Raw genomic sequence first — 7,327 nt, 5'->3', positions numbered from 1 at the left:
AAAAGAATTTACTTTATGATTTTATTACAAAAAACTTAATAAAGTTTTAAAAGTATTTATGGAGCAATTTGCTTAATTTAAAACGATGAAGTTAAGTATTAAAAAAATAATTTGTAATATATATCGAAAATAGATCATAATAAAATTATATTCTATAAAGAGTTAGTCGTAAAATTGTTTTTTAGTGATTCACAAAAATAAGTTCAAAAATTATATGTGCAGTATTTGTGGAATTAACTGTGTAATACGCTTTGAGAAATTATAAAATAAAAACTTATTTTTGTAGTATAAAATATTACGTATACATATATATAATATATATATATATATTATACATTATAGGCTTGTTTACAAAATTATATAATATATATAAATTATTTTTGGTAAAATATAAACTTATTTCTCTGAAACTAAACCGCAGATATCTTTCATCACATCAAATTTTATTTAAATAACAAATGAAATTTATACAAAACTTTGTCAACAAAAACAAAACTTGACTATGTATACAAAAACTCCGCGCCATCGTCATATTTACAAATAGAAAGAAAAGAACAGTAGGATTCGTTTGATGACAACCGAGTCGAAGCCACCTCGTTGCAGTTAAGCACACACATGTTTATCTTTTTATCAAGAGTCAGTTGTGAATTTTCTCAGTTGACAGTCGAAAGGTAGAGTGAAGCACAATAAGAATGAACAAAACAAAGCCGGCAGATGATCTCAGCATCGAAACGAGGAAAAAAAATAGAGAGTAGATGTCCGATTTGGACATCACAAATAAGGGTTGAATCCCCGACCTTTTTTTATGTGGTGAGAATGTTGCCGTTGCGATTAAGCGAAGGAAACTTGTCTTTAAGCAAGTCCTATTGATATTACTACCGTATATTTGAGAAAAACAAGTAATGAAAGGAAGGAACATTTTTAGACAGTGAAGATGAGAAAATAAGAAAAAAACGGCTGATTTTCTCCATAAATAATAAATTGCGATTAGTAGATTACAATACAGACACACAGCACACAAGAAAACATACATAAATACATATATACATACATACACGCGTGTGTATTAATTCTTTATCGTTCTGTAATTAAGTGAGCAAGACAAAGTATAAAAAAAAAAAAAAAAAACAAAATCTAAATCGATAACTCTATATTATGATGTAAGTGACGTTTTATTATGCATATGTATAAATATATATAAGTGTCCCTTATTTATGTACATAAATTGTGATGAGAAGTTACATCACAAATTGTTGCCAATTGGCTTACGTCAAATTTCAGTTAATTTCGTTCTGAAAAGAAAATCCAATTTCGGAAAAATAATTCTTAAGAGATTATTATTTTAATGTGCAATTATTTATATAATTTTACAGTATATATATTAAATTTAATTTAAAAAAATTTTACAATATATGTATTAAATTTAATTTAAAAAACTAATTTAAATTATAACTAATTTAAATTATGAAAACTAATTTAAATTATAGAAAAATTCGAAAATTAGAGAAAAAATGCGGTAATGTTTGTTAAAACATAATTTAAGAAAACAACTCACGAAATCTTAGAGAATGTTTAAAAGTTTGGTTTTTCATCACTATGAAGAAAGAAACAATGTGACAGATGCAATCAAATAACGGATAGATTGCTGACTGAATAGAAACTCGAAGAAATAAGGGACACTTTTCGAGATATACATTTGAATAGTACAAATTCCGCAAATCCCTCGTGGGGTGTTTACGGGACTGATGTGTACCGACTTTTTATCGTTTTGCGACGTCTTTCTTCGTCACGAGGACTGGATTTACAGGCAAGCAAAGAATCTAGATTACGGATCGAAGTTCATTTATAATTTTTATCGAGTTCGCATTTCGACGTTACAACACGCAATGTAATCTTAGGTTTTGTGGAGAACAGCACTATACATTGGCACTTTGCGCATATTTATGCAAAAACAAATATGTTATTGCACAGAGTAATGTTTCTTTTTTGTCTTTCTTTTCGAAAAAAGTAAAGTTATTTTTAACTTAAAAAAAAGATAGGAATATAAAATTGCTAGAAACTTAAACGTATGACACGAGGCATCGAGTACCACATATTGAAAGAAATTAATTCAATGACACGCGCTTTTTCTATTTCTAATCTACACGGGGTGTTGAGTCGGAAGATTTTTGTGACTTTTGAAAGGGAGAAGAAAAAAAGGACAAGAAATGTCTCTTGCTAAGTCGGCTTTGTGAGCGATAATGAATAGACTGATTACCAAAATGTAACAGATGATCTCTGAAAACGGATATAGACTGTGTGGAAGTAATAACTTATTTTGATCAGCGCGCATAATTATTCGGAAAATATTCCAACAAGGAATATGTATGCCAGTTAACCCTTTAACTTTTTTCCTGGTGTTACGGATATATGAAGCATGAAAAATGTGTAATTAAACTGCACAAAAAGATTTAGAGAGTAGAGAGAGTGCCTTTTTTCTCATCGCGTTGGTACAATATTTTTTTTCTAAATATTTTTCCAGCAACTTAAACAAATAACGTTTGTTAATTCAATAAGTTCGGTTTTTTAGTTTGTAGATTTCTAGACGCGATGGCGACATTCGCGCGAAGAAGAAAGTGTGCAATTTGCTGAAGCAAATTAAATCTGTCACAGTTTTGTAAACGCAGGCTATGACAAAAATTAATACTACATACCTACATGTATGTACAAACTTATGTTTAATTTGAAAATATTTTGTTTGATGCATTTTTATTTGTGTTTACTTTGTTTTTTTATTTACTTTTTTTATTTATTAAATATGTGTATGTATGTTTCTTTTGTATTTTATTTATTTTAAATTTGTTCTATTGCTTTTATGTTATAATATAAAATACAGTATTGTATCACTAATATAATGTCGTAAAATTGATTAATATACATATATACATATATACATATATATATATATATATATATATATACACATATATATATATAAAAGAAAAAATTTTTAATATGTATAAAGTTGAAATCTGTAAAAATCTTTATCATTATAAAATTAAAAAAAAAATGATCTGAAACTATAAGAAACAATTTATACTTTTTTTTTATTATTCTGTGTGTGTACAGTATTATATAATAAGTAAATATCCTAAAAGGAATAATAGAAATTAATCGGGGGAAAGTATATATATAATAAGAGAGAGCACACATGTAAGATTATAAAAGAATTTTAAGGAAAACGGTCATTGTACAATTTTTTCGAAAAGTCGTGGGATCTTAAATTTTAAAAGTTGAAGATTGTAATCATGTATAAAAAAAATGCTTTAAAAAAGTGAAAATATTGAGTCTAAATTTGTAAAAAATAAAACTTTTTCGGGAGACTTCTTAATCGAATGTATACTCAAACCAGGTTCAATCTGAGTTAAAGGGTTAACTGTTAATGTTAATAAATGGATTATATAATAGAGAGTAAATAATAGGAAGGACATAAATAAATATCACACATATACACACAAACACACATTTATACACAAATTTATACACATACACAAAGAAGCGAAGCAGCAGCTAATAGAAAAAGAGATAGGTATTTGAAAAAAAGCGATTGCGAGTTTAACACATTTACAAGAACACACACACATACACACGCATACAGAATAAGTCAAATCCCGCCAGAAACGTGACCACGCCAGGCGAAATATTTTTAGCGAGGCTTACTACGGTTTTTGATATTAGATCGTACGTGTATCGATTGTTGTATCAACAATCGTTTAATAGTTAAATCATATTGGTTGGTGCACGAAACTATCACGGCGAAATACACATCACAATTACAAATGGCGGGTTTTACAGCTGCGATAACTGTGTGCAGTCCGATGCCTGTCTTTTTTTCCGTTCTCGTTAAATTACGTACACACACTTCAAAATTAATTTCATTATTTATTTTATTACACCAGTATTAGAAGAGTTGTTTAACACAAATGTTGTTAACAAACAAAGTAACTGGTTGGCAATATCCGGAACTAATATACCGTTCTGAAAATGAGAAAAGTTTAACAGCATTAAACTATTAATTTTAAGATAAATTACGTTCTGTGAAGTAATTTATCTGTTCTTTATATTTGGGATTTATCACTTCAAGAAACTACGTGGCAGTCGTTTCCCATGCTCGATTATTGAAACAAAGGACAAAAGAAATAGTAGAAGTATAACACCGTTGATTTTCGTACGCCAAAATGGAAAAGCACAGAAAACACTTTTTACAGGAAACGAAAGAAACGCGCGCAAGACAAACAAGATAATTATTAAGTATCACACAACAAAAAAAAACAATAATTACAAAGAACTATAATAAATCCCCCCCCCCCCAAAAAAAGGAAAGAAATAATAAACAAGTGAGCGCAAAAGTAAACGAGACCTCTGCACAGAAATCGAAAAAGGAGCAAACACAATTGCTTTTGTAAGCATAAAACATTTTTTTCTGACATCAATTTTAAGTTGCCTTTAATTTAAATCATGTTGAGGGCCAATATTAAGCAATTGTATTTTATTTTTATATATTTTTTAATATTGCTAGTCTCTTGTTCAGTAATAAATATTGTTTTCTTTTTTAAATGTTTTAGGCTTGTTTTTTTTTTTTTACAAAGATTTGTAATAAATAAATCGATAAATTCGAATTTTGTCTAAAATAACACATTTGTATACATTCATAACATTTTTGTGAATTACAAATTGTAGTCTTTTTTGTGATCTGAAACAATTCACAAAGTTTATTTTTTTCGACGAAAAATATCGCAAGAAGTGTGTAGTGAAAACAAAAAACGTGTACGCATATTTATATACGAACTGTCGTAATGCGTTAAAATTGTTAGGATTAAATATAAAACGAGAGAAGAATATGATCGCGAAACTAAATCGTTACAGTGAACACATTGTCGTTTGAATTAGGCAGAATAATATTCGTTATTAAAGCGGGACTGAAGACAATAACAAAAAAATGTTTTCTAATAAAAGTTGGGACAAACGATTGGGGTTGTAACAATAAAAGAGTGAGCAGTCGCTTTTTAGACTTAGAAATTTATCAAAAAGTTATCATCAAGATTCGGAAACGTAGAATATACGAACATCTATTTAGTTTCTTATGAGAGAACTTACGCAATATCCTAAAGAGATACAAGGTTTTTGTTAAAAAAAAAAAAAAAAATAGTATCACACAACAAGTAGAATGAATTCTCTTTTAAATGATTTTTTTTTATCAAGAAATCTTTTCTTAAGTCGATGCATTATCGATCACATTACGTAAACCAATAATATATAATTATTGTCACCTGGTTATTGTCAACATCAATCGTTAACCGATGTCAATGTTAAAATACTTTGAGATTGTATATTATTGTGTTTGGTAATTTTAATCATTGAATCTCTTCGTAAGTGATGTGTCACATCGTTTTCTTTCATAATAATACAAACGTCGAGAGAGAGGAGGTCCTCGAGCGCATGATGAAATTTCCAAAGGAGTCCCTTAAGTAACGCTTGCTTGAAATACAGCGAGAAAAGCGAGAAATACAGAGGAGAGAAGGAAAGAGAGAAAGAGAGAAAAAAAAACCGTAAAAATACAAATAGTAATGACAAAAATGGGTGTTATTTTTAGATGTCTATTAGATTATCAGAAATCAGAAAAACTAAAAGATTAAAAAAAAAAAAAAGATAACTTAAGCAGAAAAGGAATAAAAAAAGGAAAACCTACTATTAAATACTATTACTATTATTATTATATTACTACTATAACTATTACTACTATCGCTGCTATTACTACACTACTACTACTACACTACAGTACTTGTAATAAGAATTTAAAGAATATATAATAGATAAAGAACTTAGTTGATGCGATGTTTAGCGTGGAAAATGCGAATTAAATTTAAATTTAATTTTCGAATTAATCAAACATAGTCTTAATTTTAACTCGACGATTTCAGTTCGAATTTAATTCTGATTCAGTTAAATTCGAATTTCAATCTAACAAATATCCAACTGTTGCCGTTCGAATTTAATTCCCCAACGTGTTTTAATTCTCGCAACGACTGCAATGTTGTTTATTTTTACGTGTCCAATTTACCAAAGAAGGTTTGCAATCAATGAATAAAAAACACATGTACAAAATAAAATTATTTAATTAAAAAAAAAAAAAATACATGTGAATCGTAGATTCAATTTTGTTTGATTAGAAAAAATGTCGAAGAAATTGAATTTTTCTATTTAACCTTCTTGAGAGGAATTAAGTTCGAATTTTCTTACTTCCGCAATATTTTTATGCAAATTAAATTTAAATTTAATTGTAAGTAATCTTTCGTAGTGTCACTCGGGGACACCTTCTTCATCGTGCGAGATTTTGTCGCTTTCATTGTTTAGATGATTAAAGAGAGACGCGCAGTACACATTTGTGAGAAGAAAGCAGTGTAACGACGAATTTTTCGTGTAAGTTGTTTGAAAACAAAATCGCCGAGATCGACTAGTCGTATCGATTTCGAAGATCGTCCTTCATTCTTCTTTTTTTTTCGCACACCTTTGAAGTCCGCGGAGATGAGGTATGCACGTCCTTTTGAATGTTCTATATACGAAGAGCTTGATTTTTTTCTTTCTCTTCTCTCGGTCATCTATGGCTCAATAATTTTGAGCGATAGTTACGCAACGCTCCGAGTAGTTTCATGTATTATCTTCTAAAGTGAAGCAATTTACATGGATAGACTACGATAATGGAAAAAAAAACCAAGTCAAGGAGAGAAACGAAAACAAGCTCTTGATTACACATGTGTAAGCAAGACAATGTGTTCGCGAGAGAAAGGTGAGGAAAAACAAAAGTAAATTAGAACGCGAGATGTTTTGCAGAGACGAAAGTAGAACACAAAAGATAAAGGAAAGCATACAATACAGATAAAAAAAAAAAAAAAAAGAGGAGAGAGTGAAGAGAGAGGAGTGTGCGAATTTTCCGTGGCGATACTCCTTCAGACGAAAAGTGCGGTCCCTTTTCTCGGTCGTTGTTGAGCCACGCGAGAGTATTGCGCAATAGTGGATATGACGGTGGTTCTCACTCAGTCTCTCGTATCTCCTCTCGTGTACAAACTCACACAAAGAGAGAATGCGAGACAAGACGATCTTCCGGAGGACGATCTTCGAACACATCGGCGCGACGAAAACGATACACAAAAAGAAAAGAAAAAGAACTGGGAGAAATAGTATAAAATTCTTGCGAGATTTATCATGTGAGAAGGCAGTGATAATAATGTAATATGATACAAAAAAAAATACAAAAAAAATACAAAAAAAAAATGAAGATAATAAACGA

This window comes from Pseudomyrmex gracilis, unplaced genomic scaffold (assembly GCF_002006095.1).
Source record: "Pseudomyrmex gracilis isolate BER0280 unplaced genomic scaffold, ASM200609v1 scaffold_168, whole genome shotgun sequence".
In the NCBI taxonomy this organism is placed as follows: domain Eukaryota; kingdom Metazoa; phylum Arthropoda; class Insecta; order Hymenoptera; family Formicidae; genus Pseudomyrmex; species Pseudomyrmex gracilis.
Note: the sequence above shows the minus strand (reverse complement) of the source record.